The 24570-nt window shown below is 34.1% G+C and overlaps 1 pseudogene; it reads right to left on the bottom strand.

Annotated features, from left to right (window-relative positions):
* Positions 1-9452: 9452 nt before the first annotated feature.
* On the bottom strand, positions 9453-23111 carry LOC137396793 (golgin subfamily A member 6-like protein 7; annotated as a pseudogene).
* Between the last annotated feature and the right edge of the window lie 1459 nt (positions 23112-24570).

Consider the following 24570-nt stretch of genomic DNA (forward strand, 5'->3'; position numbering starts at 1 on the left):
GCTGTCTGGCTGTCTTGTTATTGATATTGGCTGCTACTATTTTCAAAGGCGGTGTTGCACGTCTCTTCTGTCTGTCTCTGTGCAACTACAGACATCATATTATACCTTTGTTTAACCTGACCAGTTTACCCACAATCAAGTTTTGTCGATTTTAATCTAACAGCATCATGGTGGTCAGACCACCTCAAACACTAAAAACATTTGTAAATGATAAAAAACACTGATACTTTAAAATCAAATTCATTAAAATTTTGTCTACGTTAATTTTTAAAATTAGTTTTCATTGTGTTGTTGCAATGTGCAATATAATGGCAGCGCAAGTATTGATCAAAAGATGTCGAAGAATCTGAAAAAACCATGTGAAAATTCTGCTGTTTAAAGAATAGAGAAAGCATAATATTATTATGCTTTATTATTCATCTTGAGGTGTTGACTGATGTTCTAAAAAAAGGGTCAAGGAGATTGACCAACCAGAAGCTGAGATATAGCCAGCCAATCACAGGTCTACCAAAAAACATAAGCGTTTTGGTAATCATCAATATATGACGTATGAAATCGACTGGTGTGCCATTGGTCAATTAAGCCAACTAATGCGCTCTCTTATAACAATCACGGCGTTTTAATTGGTTTAATCCTTGGAAGTATAGAACAATCAAATTGGGCCTAACAATCATCACTCCTAGAATTCCGAACCAGTCCCTCTGACGTGTAGATTAGTTTTAGCATAAAATAATTACACGCATCTATTATTTCGCAACATTTCGCTATCTTGCTAGTTCAGCTCAGTTTTGTTGTTCTCCTACTTAGCTTCCCTATTCAGACTCATCTTTAGCGTTGTTCAGATTTTTTTAACTATAGCTAATAAATGGAATCAATTAAGTCAATCATCAATCTCGGTTATCATTTGGAATTTTCTACAAATTATATTAGTTACATCATTTATTCTATACGCAGTTGTATTATTATTTTGTATAATATGCATTATGAATATTATATAAGTCATAAAAAATAATCATAGATAAGATAATAGATCAATAGAAAAATCAAAGCAAAAGTTATCGTTTTCTTTTCTTATAGCAAGAGCAGCACGGTCACGTTAGTCTTTTTAAGATTATGGCTGTAGTGAACTTCCAATCTGTTAATAGTGACTATAATCATGAAAATCAACTGAATGCTGCAGTAGATACACAGTAGAAGAATGCTGCAGTAGATACACAGTAGAAAAATGATGAAGGAACAAAAATTCCCACTCCTATTTCTTATTCTAAACAAACTGCAACTCGCGGATATCGCATATAGACTATACACGCGCCGTTCGTTGAACAGATGATCTTCGGAGCATATCCGTGGAGATCGAGTTAAAATTTGAAGCACAATAGTCAAAATCTGCTCTTCTGCTTTGAAAAATCATGCCGAGGGGTTGTGGGCAAATGCCTTTACCACACAATGTTTGGTTAATTTTTCTGAGAAACCAGAGCTAGTCTGTATATTATTTACTATCGCGAGAAGCGTTTCACATCTGGTAGCCAAAACAATCATTATACATAACGGCATCATTACATTACTTACATTACATTACTCATTATCATTACTTACATCATTTCATACGTCACAGTTTTTGGGACTTTCGAAGGGTTTTCCTCTAATTCTTTATTAGGTAGACCTGTGTTTGGCTGGCTATATCTCAGCTTGTAGTGGGTCAATCTCCTTGATTCTTTTTTTAGAACATCAGTCAACACCTCAAGATAACTAATAAAGCATAATAATATTATGCTTTCTTTATTCTTTAAGTATTTTCTGCTAAAAAATGTAAATTATTTAAAAAACAAAATGATTAGAAATTGAGCGTTATATATGTTTTTTGCAGGTAATGGAACTAGTTGCTGCTATGGTAATAAGTGATGTCCATAACCTAATCACAGTGTCTGACTTAGAAAAGTTCTTGGAAAATACTGCTATAGATGTAGATGGAAACACTGTAGATTATCGGATTTACTCGTCTGGAGGCTGGGTGAGTTTTATGTTCCTTTCGTTCATTCGTAATAACATTTGCTGAATATTCAGTTAAAATTAAGCAAATGAATATCATATGAAATTTTTGGTAGACAAGAAAACCTTTGTTGTTGTTTGCAAAGCAAATGCAAAATATTACTAAAAGATAGGTAAAAAAGCTTCCTAACCAGTTCGCTCATATGTGACTCTTTTCATCAAAAATGAAAGGTTTTATTTATGCGCGTTCTTATTTTTTGTCAAACACAAGTTTGATATTTGTCAATGCTATCACCCCAGTATTTCAATGTGTCGTGAGGACTAATTAGATGTACTGTAATAACTATTCACACATTTATTCTACTGTGGCAAAGAGAAGTCAGTTCTAGCAATGTAGCGCTCCTGGCTGCAATTCAGGAGGTTTTGGGTTCAAATCCCATGCATTGCAATCTTTTTTTTAACTTCCAGTCATGGTTTCCCATAGACAAACATCACGGCTTGTATTATAGCTAAAATTTGAAGATCAAACATCTTGCTGCTCACCACAGTAGTAAAAAGTTGTTTTATTGGGATATAGGAACAGCTAAGAATTGCAAGCAATTTATACACAGTAATATAATAATATATTATTTTGCTTATAATTATAATATTACTATAACTATTCCGCTGCAGTAAAAGGAAATCGGTTGATAGCGATTGTAGCAAGTTTAGAGATACAATCCTTTTTTCAACTGACAGGCGACTGGCATGGATATTATTATAGTTGAGCTAGAAGGATCCAATATTCCACTGCTGACCTCAACAGTAAAAACTGTCTTACTGTTATAGGAGAACAGCTAAGAGAGATCAGCAATCAATTACATACTAATTTTAAATGAATTCTACTTAACTCGGTTATCATCCAGCGTCCTGTCAATCAATCAATGCAAAAGTCTACTATAATTTTGCTACAAATATGAGGAGTTGTGCACTCCTACATGCAACCTCAGGGCACAACTCTTACAGCAACCTATTATGGCTTCCCTTACTCGTAGGAATCTGAAAGGACAGTTAAAGCCTTTCTTAAATCATGTGGTGGCCAAAATTCTGCTAGTTTTTAACAATTTGTACATGTTGGTTGTTTGTACCTTTCACTGGTCATTAGGTATGCAGTATACTGCATACTCTGGACAGTATATATTATACTGTATGCAGTACTATGTGTACTGTAGTTGTATACTGTGTATGACATGCAGTATATTATATACACTATTCAGCATGAATTATACCGTATAACGCACACTCTATATAGTGTGCAGTGTACAGTGTACAGCATACCGTATACTGCATACTGTATACATTACTTATGGTATACAGTATACTGTATAATATATATAGCATACATTTGAATATTATACAGTATACAGTTTATTATACAATATACTGTATAATATATCTAGTATACAGCTGCAGTATGCAGTTGTTGTATACAGTATATTGTACACTGTGTATATTGCGTACACCTGTACACAATATACACAGTGTATATTGTGCAATTTATAGCATACAGTGTGCAGTATTTTGTATATTGTATACATCATGCAGTATAATGTACAGTATAATTTATGTGGTATACCGTATACAGTTTGCTTCATACAGTAAGCAGTTACACTATAAATTTTACTGTATATGCTATACATTATAAAGTATTTTGTACACTGTGTACACTATGATGTTTGCAAAATACATTATACTGTATTCAGAAGCTGTATACTGTATACAATATGCAGTGTACAGTATGCAGTGTACTTTATTTTATATACAGCATACAGTATATTACATACAGTACAATTTATGCAGTATATTGTATACAGTATGCTTCACACAGTAGGTAGTTACACTATAAATTATACTTTATATTGTATGAAGTATGCAGAATTTCATGTATGGTATACAGTTACTGTACGCAGTACACTGTATTTAACTGTATATAACAATATAAAATACACAGTATACTACTATTCTATACAGTATACAGCATATTATATACACTATATTTACAGCTACAGTTATACTATTTGCTATGTAAATATTCATTTACATGTACTTTCATGAAATTTTATGAAAATTGTATCAACAGTACTAAGGTACTTTATTTTACAAGACAGAGCCATCAGTGATATAACATAATAGTTATTTTTGGATGTACGACTTCAAAATCATATCTATTGTTAGATGGTTTCTATGAAATTATTTAAAATTTTACTGACTAATTTAACTTTTGGATTGATTGCAAAATACTACCCTGTACTCACAACCTTCAATACTTTTAGAGAGCAGCTTTTTTCAAAGATAAGAAAACAGAAAAGGAAGCAGGCGAGTCAGAAAGTTCAAGGAAGAGACATATTTTTGACTCTTCTGACAGTTTATCGACAAAACACAGGGCTAGAAAAACTTTTCCTCATTCCCCTATGGAGAGTAGTCCATGCAGTCCGACTTCAGCTTCACAGGAACATAGAACTACAGAAAATGTGTATCATTCTTCTATGGAGAGTAATCCGGACAGTTCAAATTCAGTTTCACAGAAACATAGAACTACAGATAACCTTTCTCTCTCCCCTATGGATCTAGGCAGTCCAGCTTCAGCTATGAAAAGACACAGAACTACAGATAATTTTCCTCTTCCCCCTATGGAGAGTAGTCCAGACAGTCCAGCTTCAACTTCTTCAACTGGTAGACAGAATCAGTGGTCTGATCATTCTAAAGCATTAGATTTAGCCGTTTCTGAGCTTGACGACTTCAATTTTGGATTGACACTAGAGGATATTGAACGTGGCCCGCTTGCTGCCTTTTCTCCAAATGCAGAGTATGACAGCTTTATTCAAAAAGATTATATTCTGAATGAATCATCTGATATGCAAACCGAAACAGATACAGACCCCTTAGCAGTACTTGATGGGTGCAGTCAAATGTTTCTCAGAGCCAAGGGTATTAACTTTAAATGGTCTGAAATCATATACGCGTTCACCAAAACGGGTGATAAAATCAAACCAGTATTTATAATTGAAGGAAAACTAGTCATAGACAGGGCTTCAGTGCATGATTTAAATGAAAGAAAAGTTCTTAAAGCAAGAGGAGGTTTAAAAGATTTTAAAAATAAAATGGTGATAACTAAACACGCTCAAACACGAGAGAACTATGAAACCTTTGCAGAAATAAATGGAGAAGTTTTGAAAAATTTCAAGCATAGAAATCAGAAAGGGCTGAAATGGGACCCAGAATCTGTTAAAAACTTGAAAAAGGGTCGAGGGAGTCAGGTCTACGTCGGAAAGCACATATCAAGTAAAATGTTCTTAGCAATATGCAAGATATCCACTGATAGAAGTTTAGTTTGTCTTGAGTTTCTTAATGATGCTGGTATATCCTTAACCAGCATTCAGAAGATGATACTTTTGATGAGTATGCTTAAGCTTTATTACAGCGCCTATAATATGAATAAACTTCCGATGCCGGTAGGTCTTCTCTGGCAGTTTCCTCTAACCACCTGTCCTCACCCTTCACTCGATCTTCTGCTTAAACCAAACCTGAGAAGTCTCAGACTCCGCCCGAATATGCGAAACTCTGACGGAGACGTCTTTTTAGATGCCCTGAATTCTACGAGTGGAATCACGATGCTAGTCATCAACTTGGGTCTAACGGATTCGATACTTATGTGCAACGATGTATTTGATAATTTATTATTTGCTAGCCATACTATGTGTGAGAATAAGGTTGCTTTGTTGAGTGGAACTGGTGCCGAAATTGGAAGTTTTGCTATGGGTGAAACTTGCGTGCAGTTTTGGCTTGCCGATCAAGAAAGCCCTATAATGACACAAGGATCTGCCCCATTTCAACTAGGAAACAAGAATACCAAGTCCTTTCATGTATATGATATTGCTACAAAGATTGAAATTGCTAGAATAGAGCCTGAAGAGACAACGGTTCTTGTGGAAATTATTCCAGGCAGACAAGCCATCGAAAACGCTCTTATCCTAGCCTATTCTTCGTTGTTGGCCCACTACCGCTTCAAGGTCAGCACTCAGATTATGGAGTTTGGCGAGTATCTATATCGGCGAACAGAATGACACTAGTTATTCTGTATCATAACTTTTTGAAGTATATACAACACGTCAAATAAAACTGCGAAACTAATATTTTACAGTACATTTGTTGTGCCTTTTATCTGTAGTTTGGTTCAAGCAGAATAGCTTATAGCTGATTTCCACGCCAATGCAAAATAACAAAATCGCAATATAGTCACTGTGTTTCTATTGTGTTGATGATGTACATTTGGGTTTGTGTGCTCCCTGAGTTACCATGCAATTAGTGGTTTGATGGACATTCTCATGTGCGGTTTAAGATAGAACTTTGTTAAAAAAGATAAGTAATTATACACCAGAAGACTAATGTTCCGCTTAGCAGCATATACTCTTAAAATAGGTATGACGGTAATGTGGAAATATTTAATGTGGAAGAGATTGCGCTGCATTTTCTTGTGCATATCATTCGCAAGTGCTGTTTCCATTTTTTGCAAATTTGCAAGAATCAAAACTTTCTGAACTTGCAGTTTTACTGCTTCCATCTCGTGGATGAAACAAACTTGCGATACCTCATTCACGTTTATTCTGCCTGCAACTCTATATGGGCATAAAAGATTTAAGAACAGAAACCCTTGATTTTACAAGTACTGGCACCCTGACAGATTTGACTGTCATCGTCAGAGATTGTCAGTTTTGCCAAGAGAGCACAGAGAATAATTATGCACGCAACTATTCCTAAAAACCTGCTAAAACCCAGTTAAAGATTGGTGCAGGCCGTAGATTGCCAGATAGTCAAGCTGAAGGTTGAATGTTCAAATCAAATAACATGTAGTACTTTTTCCTAAACCTTTAACAGGGGCTTTAGACTGACGAACAAACACGGCTCATATTATAGTAAAGAAGGCTAAAACTAAAGCTAAACAATGCTCAGCAGCTTTAATTCTGCTCTTGACATAGCCCACCTTCCAATACTTCAAAACTTAACATAGCCTAACTTCCAATACTTCAAAACTTAACATAGCCTAACTTCCAATACTTTAAAACTTAACATAGCCTAACTTCCAATACTTTAAAACTTAACATAGCCTAACTTCCAATGCTTCAAAACTTAACATGGCCTAACTTCCAATACTTTAAAACTTAACATAGCCTAACTTTCAACACTTTAAAACCTACATAGCCTAGTTTCCAATATTTCAAAATTTGATAGCCTAATTTCCAATATTTCAAAACTTTGTTTGCTGTAGTTTGATTAGCGTTCCTGCAGCATGCTGCTCTTAATTCAGAACCAAATGCAAATTTAAATCTTTATGGAAGAAAATAATTATTTTTTTGTTTCAGGTAAAAATTTAGCTCTTTTCCTGGTGTGGCAAGTTGCCAGAATGGATTTTAATTTACTGTTATAAAACTTATTGAAGCACTATTTTGGCAAAAACAATAGTAAAGAGGAAATCTACTAGTTAGTGGTTTGGCCAAGAATCATCTAGTCAGCATTGGATCGGCATTTTGTAAAAACGGTGTTTATTGTCTGCAGAAATTACCAAATTATATGTCTATGTGTGCTTTTAGGTCTAAGTGTTGGTATGTGACAAGTGTTCTTAAATGGGCACCTTTTTATTTCCAACCCTAAAATATGGGGATAGAATATTGCTTTTATTTAAGTTAAAATTTTGGTCGCAAGGTACTTACACTTTAAACTAAAAGACTGATACATTTATAATAGACTTCATGTAATAGTTATATAGTGTATAAGCCAAGTTTAATATAGAACAGCGAGCAATAGTGACAAAAGTGAAATCGGTCATTGTGCAAACTTTATGTAGTGTTCTTACTGTAAGTTCTCAACATTTATCCATTTAAAATTACTGTAAGTTCCCTAAATGTACTCATCTGAAATTACTGTAAATATTTTACATGTGCCCTTCTATAATTACTGTAAGTTCCCTACATGTACCCGTCTATAACTACTGTAATCTCGTTGCATATGCTCATCCATAAGGAAGTCTAACTAGAACACATAAATGTTGTACAACTAATAAAAGTTTTTTTTCCTATAAGGTTGGCGAGGAAAGGGCAAGACAGATAATAATTAAAAAGCATCATCCTTGATCAATATATTTTGACTAGGCATTACAAATTTCCCAGCAAGCAAAAAAATGACTAGTGCAAGGAAACACTAACAAATGAAAGCAACACAAAACCATTGAGAAGGCACAATAAAGCAAGTTTATGCTATTCCAAAAACTCCTTAGCGCTTCGAAAACCAGGTGCATACTATATTGCAGTTTAAGGGTTGTCCTCACTATGATTGTTTGTGGACTATGTGCAGTGAAGACTGATGACATCACAGGGGCATCGCAAATTTTTCAGGTAACATTACAGCTGTTAGACTTTCTCAATATGCCACTCTGCATCTACTGCAGTCTGTGTAACTTACAACACAGATGATGATGGGCTCTACTGCAGTCTGTGTAATATACAACACAGATGATAATTGGCTAACATGAATTGCTAGATTTATATTTCCATTTATAATAGTTTCTGCAAATTACTGTGTCATCATTTCAGCGACAACATTACCTAGTGAGAACAATGCTGCATATTATCAGTTGATGTAAACTTATATGGATTCGTAAATGTGTGAGCAATGTTATTACAGACTATCACCAATTTATTGTGGTATTAACACCAACCTACTGTGACATAGTGTGTGTCAGTTCTAGGAGCTGCAGTAGATCATAGAGTGATGATCCATGGCTGTTCCTGGAAGGTTTTACGTTTTTTGACAAGTTGGCTAACAGGAGGAGCTCCCCACCCCTACCAAGTATTGTTTTCAGTCTTGCAAGGTCACTAGCTACCCTGCTCATCTACTCTGGAGTGTGGATAGATGAGTCAGCTTATTCACTGATGACCTGCCTTAGCACAGAGGCAATTGTGATTGGGTGCTCCTCCTAAAACCACCACTGGTCCTCATGTGATTTGAACCCTTGACCTATTGATCATAAGTCAGCAACCTAACTACTGAGCCACTGCTGTTCCTTGTAATCTGCTCAGCCAAAAACCATCAAAACCACAACTCAACCAAATATATTCATGTATTAATTCTAATATAAGTAATGATTATATATTTATTAACGGATGCTCAACCGAAGAAAAATTTTGCTGCTTAGCAAGTTACTGTAGGCTAGTAAATACGTAATGTCAGTTAGCGAAGAAGCTGCAGCACTTTTCTATCTACTGGTGGAACTTAAAATGTCTGAGCTCACCACCTCTTTAGCGATGAATGTATAAGGACATAAACATTTTTCACAATGTAGTTTATTATAAACTACAGCAGAACATATATTAAGAAGTAATAGATTTATCCCAAAAAATTAATCAATAGACTTTACAAATAGTCGATCAGCTGAATATGATATTTCAAACCATCAGTGTTTCGGGCATGTCCAGACTTGTCAAACCCACAGATACAGTTCTGAACTAGTAAGCGCTGTGTTGGAGGTCTTTTAAGGCAACAGACATCTGGCTATACAGCTCCCCATAGGCTTCCTTCTGCTCTTGGAGTTGTCGTTCCAGAAGCTCCACTCGCTCCTTCAAGTGTGATACCTAAGAAGAAGACAACTCTATCAAATACTTTTTGCAATTATTTTCTTACACATGTAACTAGGTTTTCATAATAACTTATCAGGTCTGTTTGCATATCAGTTCTTAATTTAATTATGTACAATATTTATAGCTTAGGTTTTCATGTAATATGCAATTAGGTCGGTATACTCGGACAAAGCAAGCTAAAACAATATTTGCTCTCTGAAGCATTTGTATGTACTAAAACCCAGAAAAATAATTGGAGTAATACAAAAAAATTATATTTGACAAAAGTAAGTAAAGCATTATTTAATTAAAAAGTTCACTCTAATAATCTTTGATTCAACCTTCGTTCTAAATTACTAAACAATAAAGAGCGCGTAAATTAATGCATATCTAATTCCATCAGCATTCTGTTTGAAAAAGAAGTGAAAGCTAGTAGCTACGACATTTCTGAATAAACAACATTTTTGTGAGTGTTTTATTTTTTATCCGTATTTGCATTTGCCTTGTTGGCCAACATAAATTTTTAACTGCCGTGGATATCTAACTCTCTTGAGACCTCTTACAGGTGTCCAAGGGTAAATAATGAGTACTAGCGTCTTAGTGTTGACCCTTATTCCGGTAGGTATATACTAGGCACGTGCAAGGCTCTGTCCTTGACCTGATCAAAACTTGCCTTCACCTCACATAAAATACTAAGTAAATGCAAGCTTGAAGAAATTTACTTTGTAACTTTATCTCGTATACACAAAAGTGCACAATAATACAATTTTATTTTCTATTTCTATCTTTTTTTGATATGTTTATTCTAACCTCTAATCCTAGCTTTGAACAGACAAGTGAAATTTTGATAGACAGCATATTTCTAGTGAACTAAAAGCTGCTTTATCACTTCAAACCCCGAGCCAAAGATACTTCGGGAAAGTGTTTTCCAACTTAAACTTATGCTTGAGTCACCTCAGTTTTAAATTTTACTTTGTTTTTCTGCACTTTTGGTTTACATAAAACTATGAAACTGTGATAGGTTTGTGCAAAATACATTTGTACAAACCTATCCTATCACAAACCTAAAGCTTCTCTTCAGCAACAAGAGCTTTATACTACAAGTAATTGTTTATCTATTTATAACAATTGAACACACTTCATCACACTCGGTGTACATAAACCCTTGTTTTTCTTCAGTTATGTCTAAAACATCACTTCTTGGAAAAAAATGTTAAAAATTACCCCATTTGATTTCTATTTTCTCCTTAAGTTGTGCAAGTATGGAGCTTCAATATGATGTTCAGTTGAAATAGAATTGTGCTACTCTAAATACACCCACAGTCGTTGGAAAACCCTTAATACTGTTTAGGATCAGGAGACTTACTTGTATACACAAGAATAAGCATCATAGTGTTAAAGCATAAATTTCAAACTGTGTGCCAAAAACTTTAGAGGGCACTTGTTCCAGTCTGTCTTGCTTATTTTAGTCGTCATGTGTCAGAGAATGCCAGCTTTACGGGTCATTTAAGATAGTCTATAACCTTATAGTCTGAGGCAGTCTAGCTTACCTGTGCTTCATAGTCTGAGCAGCGTGTCTCAGATTCTGTCAGCTCTTCATGCAACTTCCTGGCTCTTTCGCTGCCTTCAAACAGCTGCTCATTCTCTGAACTCAAATTCTTCACCTGTAAGGAAACACCCATCAATAATAAGAAGCTAATTAAGCCAATATATATTATCTAATGCATTTATATATACTATTAAATACTCCAATCTATATATCAGCCTGTCTGTCCTGCGGTATATCCGACTATAGCTATTAAAATCTCGGAATGAAGAATCCGTAGCGGAGAAGAATTGATCACGGACCCTCCTATTCACCAGTCCCACCCCTTACCAATTTAGCCACACTAGTTTGATGGATTCATTAGGCTAGACGATGTATATTTTTATATGAGTGCAAATACACTACCGCTCTCCATTATGATGCAACGCAATGGCGCTCATTAGTAAGCTTACTCATATTAGCCATTGGCAATGTGCCAGGCTAATGGAAAGTGGCAGGCAAATACATTACTTCTCATCGTTTAAAAGCTGATTTTTAATACCCGTGCAATGCTCGGCATCCTGCTAGTATAAGTTATCATTAACCAATGGTCAGTGCAATAGTTTTTTTCTATCTTGATTTAGGGCAATTATCAATCAGATTCTGAAAAAATGATTTCTGACAAGACGGTGATTCATTTAATGTTCCACTGAAAGCTTACAAAATTAGTGGGCTACCATTAGAACATGGCAGTACCAATTGGGTTGCAATAATGCTTTTGTAACTTCAACCAAATATTTGATTTTATCGAGTTTTCAAATAGCGAAAATGAACAGAAATATTTGCTGGGTTTGCAGAGCGCGGTAAGAAAATAGCTGGTACAGTGTTTAGTTACTCGTATATTAAAGTTACTTGGATCTGAGCTCAATCATCAACATCTTTTTTTTATTCCAGAGTTTGAACAAGTGAGTTTTTAAAAGATGACGTTTGAAAATAGCTACTGTTTGCGGATAATATTTTAAATTTGCTGTCTTCTTAAAGAAAGAAGTTAGTGATTATTAGTATTACTATTAATATCATGATTATTAGTATTATTTTATTTTCATGATTATTAGTATTACTATTATTATCATGATTATTAGTATTACTATTATTATCATGATTATTAGTATCACTATTAATATCATGATTATTAGTATTACTATTATTATCATGATTAGCAGCATTACTATTATTATCATGATTATTGTATTACTTCTATTATCATGATTATTAGTATTACTATGAGCGATCTTTGTTGTGGTGATCAGTAGTCATATTTTACATATGAGAACATATTTTACAATATGTTCTCCACAAAGTACCACAACAAGTAAACTAAATAGCAGAGTCCAAAATAAAAAAATTAATGAGTAGTCTAACTAATGTAATTATGTTGGAGCTGAATGCATAAAATATATAAAAAGCAAGCTTTTGGATTGATATGAATATCAGCTTTATGTGAATAATTGAAAAGATTCATTCAGGGAACTTGCATGGTTATTGCGGTGCATTCGTACGTACCAGGTTAAGTCATTTTAGTAAGTACCAGGCATAATCTAAGCACTTACGCGCTGTTCAAGCTCTCATTTATTCATCTCTGACACACGAAGCTGTTCACTAAGGCTGCTGTGATTGGCTGAGTATACCGTCACTTCTTTTTCCAGTTCTTCAATTCGCTCTTCCTGTCTTGCCAATTGCTGGGTCTTCGATTCAACTTCCACAAGCTTCTCATTCAAATATCTGTAAAATTTACAAAGTTCTATACAGCTGTTATTTCTTTGTTCAAGGCAAAGAGTTTGTTGAAATAGCTTCACTAATTTTTGTTTTTGTTTTTTACGTAATTTCAAAGTTTTTTTAATAAAGAATTATTAAAAAAATGTCAGCTGTATTGTTGATGCCCTCTTTGAATACAAGCGTTTATTGAAAATAAATAAAAACTGATTTTAAAGATAAAATAATTACTTTAAAGGGAAGAATAGCTATTGAATAAGATTTAAAACTTTTACTGTTCTTTTGCAGTTATACTAAAAATTTGCGTAAAAAAATAACATTGAAAAAAGACAACAGATAGAGAATAATCGACAGACAAGGAGTTCCTTTCAAATAAAACACAGCTTCTACATCAACCAGTTACATCAATCATGCACCATCCCCAAGTATTTCCTGCTTTGTGGAAGCATAAGGCAGCGTTCTAACTACCTTTCTTTCTCACTGACAGCCTTTAGTTCTTGGCTGACTATCTGAGCCTCCTGTTGCATGAGGTTGGAGTGGCGGTGGTAGTCGGCAGCCTTTTTCTCTACCATCCCCAACTTGTCTTTCATCCTCTTTGAGTCGCTAACCTGACGTTCTAGCTGGGTGTTTTCAGTCTGCATTCTAGCTATGGTGCTTTTTAGCTCAACCACCTTGTCAAAGCATAGCAAGTGTTAGCAGGTGCTTGCAAGTGTCATCAATGTGTATTCGAAAATGGAGAAAAAGGTTACTAAGTGGTTCTGAATGCTTTGACTAATACCCCTGACACCTGGTGATGCAAAAGACCTTTTGAAAGTGTTAGATAAAAATGGTAACAAGAACTTTTTGCAGCAAAATGTGTGATACATGTAATATCTTTTGGTTTTGTAATGTTTATGCTACACAGATTTTTTGTTAAGAAAAAATTAGGAAAGCAAATGATGTTAAATTCCATATATTATTTTAGTATTTGTTTATACCTTTTTTCTGTGCACTTGAAACTTCTATGAGTTTGGTTCAATATCTTTTGACTTGTGTTGTAGTCATCCACAAATGAAGAGAAACCAAGAAAAATTTGAGAATACTTCTATATATTGACAGCATAGAAGTATACATAAACTTTTGCGCTAGGAAACGGGGTATGTGAACAAACGTGGAGTTTGAAAAAAACAGCAAATGATTTTACCAATGTAAAAAAAGTTAAGCGTTAACACAACTTCAATTAATTGAATAGGTTTACAATACGTGAGCAATAGAGCACAACTCCAAATAGCTGTCATATTGTTACGAGGTTGTAGGTGCTTATTGTCATAGTTCAATATGATTAACTCACTTGTTCAAACTACTCAAAATATTGACTTCATTTTATAATAAGAGTTCCTCTTACCAAAGTTGAGTCTATTCAATTTTGAACCACAATTGTTCAAAAAATTGAAACGAAAGCAAATTTGAAAATTTACAGATCTATTACCAGATCTAAATAGATTTGTTGTTTTTTTAGTTATTTTTAGTTTAGCGACTCTTTTAGCGAAGCAAAACCACAAATGTGGATCTGAATAATCAAAATAAAACGCTTCACCGTTAAGCTCATTAATTGGCCAAATTTGTTTTGATTATACGTTTCAAAATGAATGTGATTATTTTTTTATTTATAGCTGAAATTTTATTTGCACTACTTTCAAAAAAAAATTTAAACTCATTTTGCAGCATCTTAAACTAAAGCCCAATATTTGGAATAAACATTTGATTTTGTTAATCGCGGTTTATGCAAATAGGCATTTTTACCATTATTTTTTTAAACTGTTTTAATAATATGTACACTGAGTTATTTTGCTACTTGAAATAAATAAAAATATTGCCAAAAACTTTAAAAACACAGCAGTTTTACATAAAGTGATGCTTAACACTGCAAAATTATATTTACTGTTTGTAATTTATTAGCCCGGTTGAATATGAACTTGAATACAATTACAGTTCATTCTACCGGAATGTATCCATGTTTTCTATCATTTGCGTTTGATTTTAATGTTTGATGTAATCTGAATCCCAGGATGTTTCAAAATTAAAATAGATAAAACTTGATTGCTCAAAAAATGCTCAAATGAAAATAGTAGCAAATAGACCAACGGAATAGAGACGAGCAACATTGTAACTTGAACGCAGTAGTCAATATCAACTCTCAATAAAAATAACCGTTAACAACTAGTGATTTCATTTCAAAAGTATTTTTCTGAGCTTTTTAATCACGATCAAGTATTGCTACTTTTAATCTTAAAACATTCTGCAAGTCAATCACTTCAAAAATAAAACCTACCGCAGATAATAAAAATCTATCAATAATTTTTGATAAAGTTTACTAAAATTTTATGTAAATTTATCATTAAGCATTGTGTAAAGAAACCTGCTTCAAGACAGAAGCTTCAATAAATTGTTTTATAAACTACAGAAAAAGTGGTAAGCTTTTATAACAAACTTTGCTTACAACCTTCAATCGTATGCTAGCCAACTTGATTCTAGACTTTCTGCCAGAATGTACAATATTGAGTTAGCACTAGCGCTATACACATCATGTATACTTTGAATAGCGGCATATGGCTTTAACGTATTTCCAGCTGCCTCGTGTACATACCCTGTCCTCTGTTTCCTTGAGCTGATGCAAGAGTTGTCTTTCTTTTTCAGAAAAACTGTTGAGCTCCTGATCCAACTTGTCATTGTCCAGTTGTAGCTTGGCGAGAGATCGCTTGTAGTCTTGTGCCATCTGATCAGACTATAGAAATAATTGTTTTAAATACGTTATGTTGCTAAGTTACAAATTGTTTATCAGGAACAGAAGCTATTTACGCTTAGTTTTTGTTTATTTACAATTAGAATTACCAATGTTTACTTGGCATAGCTATAAACAAGGACACATTGTAAGTTTCATTTTTATTTTGGTTATTTTATAAAAAGAAACGGAATAAATTAAGGTCATATTTTTGTTGATTTTCCAAACAAATTATTTTGTTTGCAAAGTTTCTTCAAAACCAAAACCTATTTTGGACATGGTTTATTTTTTACCAACAATATACCATATTTAACCATATTTTATATTTTTACCAAATAATATTAAAATGATTATGAAATCTTCAATTTAAAAAAAAAACTGTTATTTCATCAGTAAAGGTTTCCAGTGTTATCACTTAGACACTCCATTCAAGAAAATGAAACAAAAAACTCAAAACAAATTTTCTTCAAAGAATTTTTTTATATAATATTTACCTGGCAACAACTTTAACTTCTGAAAGTATTAGCTTACTATATACATTCAGAGAAAGATATAAGAATTGTCTAAAATATTCTTATGTACCTTAGCAGCTAATTCTTTAGCCTCATGCACTTCCTGTTTGTATCTTTCTTCAGAGGCCTCCATGAAGGTCATTCTTTCACTCATAGCTTTAACCTGCACCACATACACAGGACAATTGTGGCTGATCAATCCGAGATACAACGGCATCAGAAAAATGAAATTATATTACAAAATTAAGAATAAAACTCTCTAAAATATAAAGTGTAAAAGACTACAACATTCAAAAAAATTTCTGATTTTCCTTACATTAAAGTGATTGTTGTGTTTACTAAAGTAAGTTGTCCTCATCTGATATTTTAGCATATGTCCTATATTGAAAAAGGAAAATTTTTAAAAGAAAATAACTTCTAAAATAACTGTTGAAATTTTGTCATGAACCATATTTTTATAAATATTTACAAATTTTTTAAACATTCCCATTATGGGTCTATTCAAGGTACCCAGGCTATGATAGCTTTTGCACTATAACAATGACATTAAATCAACAAATTTATACACACAGTTTCTTCTTACTAAATGAGAGCTCAACATGTCTCGACGTCTCAACGCATATGAAATGCTTAAAGGTTGACTCGCAACAAAATTCACACTACGGTTATTTGGTATCAAAAAATTTACCATGTTTTACTCTGCCGCGTTGTAGGTTAAAAGTATGTAGAATTGTGATTACCATATCTTAAAAGCTTAAAAACGAACCATTAAAAATAAAGGCCTTAGGTTGAAATCCTTTTATTTTGATGACATACTTTGATGTGCGTAGTTTATGAAAAACACTTCGGGTTCTACTGAAAATCCCCTATCAAATATAGATGCTCGCTACTTTACAGTTTTGTTTCAGCTTGGTCTAATCATCTAGTCGTAATCTGATCATGTGACCCATGTTTCCAATAAATAGCGCGAACAAATTCTACAGCATTTTTTACCATCACCAATGACCAACAGTCTCCTCATGTTTATCAGAGGATGATATGCACCCCTCCGAGCTGAGGTTAAAAATTTTAACTGATTGTTAGATTAGGTTTTGAGATAGCGGTGCTCAAAGTGACTGCATTACAATGATAATAGACATGGTTTCATTGAATGCATGAAGAATATTTGTGAAAATATTTCGACGATTGTGGTTGCATGAAAATGTAAATAGAAGCACGCCATGTCCAACTATGTCACATTTGAGCCATTTTGAGAAGGATTCCAACCTACAGAGTTTCTGTGATGGCTGCAACTAACTGTTCGTTTTTGAGCTTGTAAGAGCTTGTAATGACATTTCTACATGTTTTGCACCTACAACACGTCAGAGTAAGACATGGTGAACCTTTTAATACCAAATAACTGTAATGTAACTTTTGTTGCAAGTCAACCTTCAACAAGTTTTTGAGTGAAAAGTTCACAAAATCTCTCTGCATTAGAAATCATATTATTACTAATCACCTTAGATCTAAGAATAACAAATATTTGGTTTGTTCAAGAGGAAGATTTTTCAAGTGATGCTTGAAGCAAAAGATGTACTTTTTTAAACCGAGTAAAAAAATCATAAGGGCATCACGTCTAGCTATTTACTCATTCATTTCATGTTCTGTTTTTTTAGGTTTTTTCTTAAGTACGTTATTTCATAATTTGAAAAATATTTTATTAAGATAATTGTTGTATGGTACACATTAAAATGTTTTGGTACCTTTATTATTCTTCTAATAGAAGTGCTACAAGTTTTTGGACTACAACAGAAACAAAATAAACAAGCATTATCTTAACCATCGTTATTATCCAAATATTAAATTTCAAATGTTAGAAGTGACACTCTTTCAACAGCACCACTTTATACAAAGTTGAAATCAGTTGGTGAATTGTAGTTTTTCACTCCATAACAAACATTCTTGCTAATTCAGTACTTTTATAGAGAACAGGTTCGAAGCCTGATGCAAGCTTCTTTTTTTTCAACAGTGGCTTCGGACAGATGGACATGGCTCTTTTCATAGTAAAACTTTTCAATGTTTGCACACATGGTCAGACAACTCCATCTTTTCCCTGTTTTATCCTTTTCTTTAGCCTTTTTCGAAATCTAGTTTAAAATGGCACAAAAACTAGAGCCATTGGGTTTACAACTAGAGAAATAATAGTCATAAAGCATACATCATTAGAGAGGTTGGTTTGACTCCTGTCAGAATCGGTGAGTCTTCCAGCCAACTCTCTTAGTTCTTTGTCAAGATCAAACGCTTTATCCTCCAATTCATCCTTTTGTCTGTAAATGTTATGATTTCTACTCAGTTTCCGCTCACACACAATATTTTGAATAATTTAGTTGGCAGGTTTTTAATTCCCGTTAATAAATCCCCACTTTGTAATGTGGTGTGTCTGTCTGTTAGTCCATAATTCAATATTTTTTGACAAATTTCATCTGAACTTCACATGTGTATGCTCCAGGTTAATAAAATATTTATTTTTAAGCTCTGTCTCATTTCTAGAACCAAATCTTTAAACACCCATCTGCTTAGGAACTCAAGAAGGTGTATTTGAATGCATTAATGATAATTACCATCAACGAACACGTTCATGGGCTGTTGTCATGAAAGCAGTGTAGCAATTTACGTTGAAAAGTTACACAAATGTTGTTGGCTTTCTGACTGAAAATAAAATAAATCCTCTGCAATGCTGGACTTACTGCAAGTATTCATAATAGTTTGCGGTTTTGGTGAAAATTTTAATAAGGAGTTGTTTACACTATCACACATTGTACCTGTTTATTTTAAGGTCTTTCTATAGCTTGCCAAATAGCAATTCTCTCATAAGATTCAGTAGATTCCTTTGATTAAGCATGACCTAATTCTGTTCATGTTCAATAAAAGTTTAAAACAAAACTGTTAGATGCAACAATTTTTATAAAAAACTTTTGCTGAATATCATATCAATTTTGACAAAAGAATACTATTTCAATGTTTTGTTAAAAAATTTAAAACTTTCCCAGCATTTATTAATAAAACAGTTTTTAGTATAACATAGCACCATTTTTTGAAAGTTTAACTACGGTTTGGTTTTTATCCCTGACATTTATGGCATCATCCAATGAGATACATTAATGGAATTTGTATTACAATCAAACACCTCTCAAACTTGAAGTAGAATTGCGGTTAAATTTGTGAAGTACAGTATAATGGTATGTGACACCTAGCCTTAGAGCCCTTATTAGATATGTGTATGCCTCTCACCAGATCATTGAACAACCTAGTTTTAGCTCTTGGTAAATTTTTAAAAACCATAGATGATCACTCAGCAAAAACAGGTGTGTTTAGTTATTGCTACAATGCTTTCAGTTCAATTGTCTACACATCTTGCTTTGGTCATTTATTACTGCAGGCAAAAAGTGGAAGATAACTCCAACTTGATTCTAAAAATTGTTAAGATGGTTCGAATTGAATGCTGAAAACAGTCAAAAAAGCTAGAGCAAATATCTGTGATAGAAGTACAGAATGTATGTGTAGCTCACTTTAAAATTGCAAGGCGGAACTTAATAGTAATCTTGTTTACCTCCCCTTATGGCCTTTCTGTAACTAAAGGTTCACACTATATCGTCGAATGTCAGCATTTTTCTCACTACGATTATTTGTCGATTATGTGTATCATAAACTGATGGCATCGTCAAAGCAACGTAGATACTTTGGAGAATATTGCAGTTGTCAAACATTCCCAATGGTTCACAGAACATTCACAAAAGCTTGTCCAAGGTGTACCACTTCAGTGATGGTGTTTGGCTGTCAGGGATTGCTTAATCTATAGTTTTATTTAAGGAAGTTGTATTTTGTCATTTCTGTGGGTGCATTGTATAATGAGAATGGTATTCCACTAACTATTGACAGATGTAAACGGGGACGGCTTTGAGATAGAATGAACAATGTTATCTCAGATTATCACCAAAGTATTGTGGGATTAATGCTGACGTATGGCGGTATAGTGTGAACTAGCTTTGCAGGAGAACTTACACAACATTTTTGTAGATTTTATCCAAAAGTATCAGTATTTTTTTATTATTTGCGATTGTTTTTGATGTTTTTCGGCGATTTGACTGCCCAGATGTTTTAAGATTAACAAAACTAGATCGCGGTTAAAACGCTTGTATCAGTCGATTATTCCGTCTATAGTTGCAAAGAGATCGTCATATTAGAACCTCACACTGCTGCAACTTGAACGCAGATATTAACTATAGCAACTATAGTAACTAGTCACATCATTTCCTCGTATTTTTGATCAGTATTTTGGCTGCCATCAAGTTTTATCGATTTTAATCTTGAAACATCCTGATAGTCAGATCACCTCAAAAATTTGCTAACAACAGAAAAATACTCATACTGTCTGATAAAATTTAAAAAAAAGATTTCAAGTTATCTTTAGTTCATTACAGAAAGCTTCAAACATTAAATTGATATGTCCTGTTGTGTGTTAGTAGCTCTGCATAATACCAATAATTATATAATAAATATATTGTATTATTGGTAATAATTAGTAGTATAATTCACAAACCTGTGATAGCTGTCTCTTTCCTTCTCGGTCTCATACAACTTCTGCCTCAAATCAGTGACATCCTTTTGTAAGTCGTCTGCCCTCTCGTTGGCCTTATCAGCCTCAAGTCGCAGTGCTGACATACGATTTCTGACACCTGTGTATGCAATCAAAACTATGCCGTAAGCATCTAGATGCATTGAATCAGAGAATATTTGCAGGAATTGCTAGATAATACAAGCATGAAAATGCTTTTAAGTACAGTGAAAACTCGACATACAAACTGGCATGTTAATGTGCTCGTATCTCAAAGCAGTATTTTTCATGTAGAATTACTAAATACAAATTAATCCATTCCATGCTGTGAAAAATATTACCTGAAAACAGAATATTACAATGGAAAAACGTGTTTTTAATTGTTGTAATCCATTACCTACACTTACACAGTAAAAAATACCTATTATGTGGTTATGGTAGGTAATACTGTGTAACATTACTCTGAACAGTACTGCATGGAGTTCTTACCTTTGAGACAGACATAGTGGCTAACGACGGTGTAGTTATGGTAGGTAATACTGTGTAACATTACTCTGAACAGTACTGCATGGAGTTCTTACCTTTGAGACAGAGATAGTGGCTAACGACGGTGGGAGAGAAACTTAACAGCAATGCGTTTGGTATACTAGACTTTTGTGATGCGCTTAACATAACAAACTGTAAATTTAATTTACCCTCGATTTCGGTGTACAAGTCGACCCAGTGTATAAGTTAAAGTCTAAACTTTGATTTAAAATCCTGGTTTTGACATGTGCCTGCTGTATCATTCAAGCACCTCTTTCTCTGGATCAAGTCGTTTTATCTCTAATAGTTCAGCCGACAGCAGAGGCAGACAACGCGTAGCTGGAGAAATGACATTCAAAAATACCATCAGCAAAAACTCTCACATTTTCTTGTGCCGTCGACAATATACTACATGCAACTATTTCCAAAAGAACTAGAATGAAAGTTTTTGTGTGTGGATACAAGGCACGAAAAACCATATTTCACTATTTTATTTGCCCGCCTCACCAATAAACCAAAACTGTTACCTCTGATTATACGTTTTTAACAGAACAGCCATGCTGCCAGAAAAAATGTATAATTATGTGTATATAATTATATAAGTACATATGTAACTTTAATTCGTTAGCCTTAGATTCTGAGATTGATAGGAACTATTTTAGGTTTCAACACCACTCTATATGACATTTCTGCCTTACAATGCCAACACTGACGTCAATGCCAACACTGACGCCTACGGTAATGTCAACAATGGTACAAATTAATGTCGAATTGCAAGGGTCTACTGTACTTCATGTTGGCATCTTGGCTCAATGCCAATGAAGCCTCAACTACTGAAAAATTTAAGGTTTGACGTCATTCCTACCATCACAAGTGTCATTGTTGGAAATTCAAACTCAACCCGCTGCCTACAGGTCAGGTATTCCAGACTAGTAGGCTACGGCTGTTCTGTTACTTACTGAGTGCATAAGTGACCTTCAATTAACCTGAATTGCTCTATCACCTTTCTATCTCACATTCCATTCACTATATGAATATTAAATTTGACAGTTTCATAATAGCAGACCAATTAATCGCATATAAGAGGAGTTTATAAGATAACTCCAAGTTTATGGGTTTTTCAGGTCACACCAATTGCTCATTACGTTCCCCAGCCAGTGAGAAAAGGTTTCTACGCAATTCCAGAAAGTGAATAGGTAATACAAATGCACCCTTAAAATCAATAGCCCAACTATAGTGGTAACTGAAGCCAAATTCTTCTTTGACCGAATGTACCACCCAAAAAAGGTCCACCAACCCAAAGGTGAACCAACCCAAATAACTGCGTTAGCAATTAGATATCTCAACTAGTATCTCGTGATAGATGGTAATAATTGAAAACTGTTCCTGTTTTCCCTCATGACAATTGCCACTAATTATTAAACTTTGACCGTTCATGCAGCCATACAATACTGTAAAGTGAGCTTTGAAAGACATCTCACTTTGATGTAAAAGGTTATATATTACCTTGGATTTCTGCAGTCGCTTCTATAGCCATAGCAGCTGATACTGATGAATCCAAGGGTTGGGATGGTCCAACTCCACCCAAACCTCCTTTAAACCCTGGATTTGAGTGTGGTGGTTTAGCTGGCTTTTGAGGAGGTTTCACTCCCTCGCTGAAAGGTGTTCTGTTATTAGCAGGCGTCTGATTGGCTGGCTGAAAGCCTCTTTGCAGCTGATTTGCAGAGGAAACTTGTGGTTGGGGTGAAAACCTAACCTGTTGTTGTTGTTGCTGTTGTTGTTGTTGTTGCCAACTAGGAACACCAGTATCCTGTAAACATTTATCAAATACCGTAAAACTTCTAAGTGAACGCTATGGCGCTCACTTTTTCAACCCTTCTTCTGTTGTGGCGGTCAAATAGAAGTGGCATTCAATTAGAGGTTTTACGGTAATATAAAATGTGAGATTTCTAAAAAATAGAAGTTATATTATATTGTATTATACCCTATTAGACAATACTATTCACAAAATTATATTTCGTGGAAGTGGTCTTTTTATGCATTTTCAAGGAATGTTGTATTCATGAAAGAGCACATACGAGGATAAATTAATTGTCAACATCATTGACTTGATTGTTATAAGTTTTTGGATGTGATTTTACAGTAAAAAACTGCAGGAGACATTTGAAATGGCAGCGCCATGCTGAATTCGGAAAAGCTTGTAATTTTGTGAAAAATGTGGAGCACTGGAAATGGACATGACTGTAACCCCCAGCATTGGTTACAAAATGTTTGGAACTTAGCTATGTTTTTTACTATAGCTGGTGACTAGTTTTTAATTTTATGTAGTAGTTATACTATTGTAGCTTTTAAAACAAAACTAACAACTTTACCTAAAAACCTTTAAAATACAGTACATAATAGGTCAAGGTTGAAAACTGGTCATCAGAGTCAGCTGAACTGCTTCCTTGACATATATTAATGTGCGGCATGCTCTAGTTAGGTAGATACTAATATGAATTGGTATATGTAAGCTTTACTCTGATCACCGACACAACCAGCTTCTGCTCAAGTGTGATAACAAGTGCTTAAGAACACAATCATGTGTATGTAAGCACAACATAGACAATGTAATCTATAACATCTCACTCCTAAACGCAATACCAAAAGGTAACATTAAGTAAACAATCGAAAAGCATTTTAAACCATTCGGAAAATTGTCTGCCCATAAATTTGCAATTTTTTATATCAATCAAATAGTGTTACCTTGTAGGGTAAATGTAAACTAACTCCATTTTCCCTAAAATCCTGATTTGTGTCCCATAAGAAGTAATTTCTAATCACCCATGTTTATGCTAACGAGAGTTTTGAGAACAAGGTCATACCAGAGAGAGCCAGAGTTACCTAAGGCTACCTACACAATCTAAAAATGTTTTAGTAGGTCTGCTTTATTGGAGTCATCGATAGATCGGATACACTAATCTGTTTTACGCAAAACATCATTCGTGGAAAAAGACTAAACTATATAGCTGGGATTTTAACAGAAGCCCAAGTTATCTAAGACCACCTATGTGTTCAAATGTTACTTATTCCCTGGAGCACTTGCTATCACTTCTCAGACCAATAATTGCATAAGTTTTCAAGTGATAGCTACAGTCAATTACAGTGCGCGATTGGGTTACGATGACCCTGTTATACAATTTTTTACCCTGCAATGTAGAACACACTGATTTTTTGCCCTCTCCATACGCAGTATTTTTTTT

Source organism: Watersipora subatra, chromosome 5 (assembly GCF_963576615.1).
Source record: "Watersipora subatra chromosome 5, tzWatSuba1.1, whole genome shotgun sequence".
Taxonomy (NCBI): Eukaryota; Metazoa; Bryozoa; class Gymnolaemata; order Cheilostomatida; family Watersiporidae; genus Watersipora; species Watersipora subatra.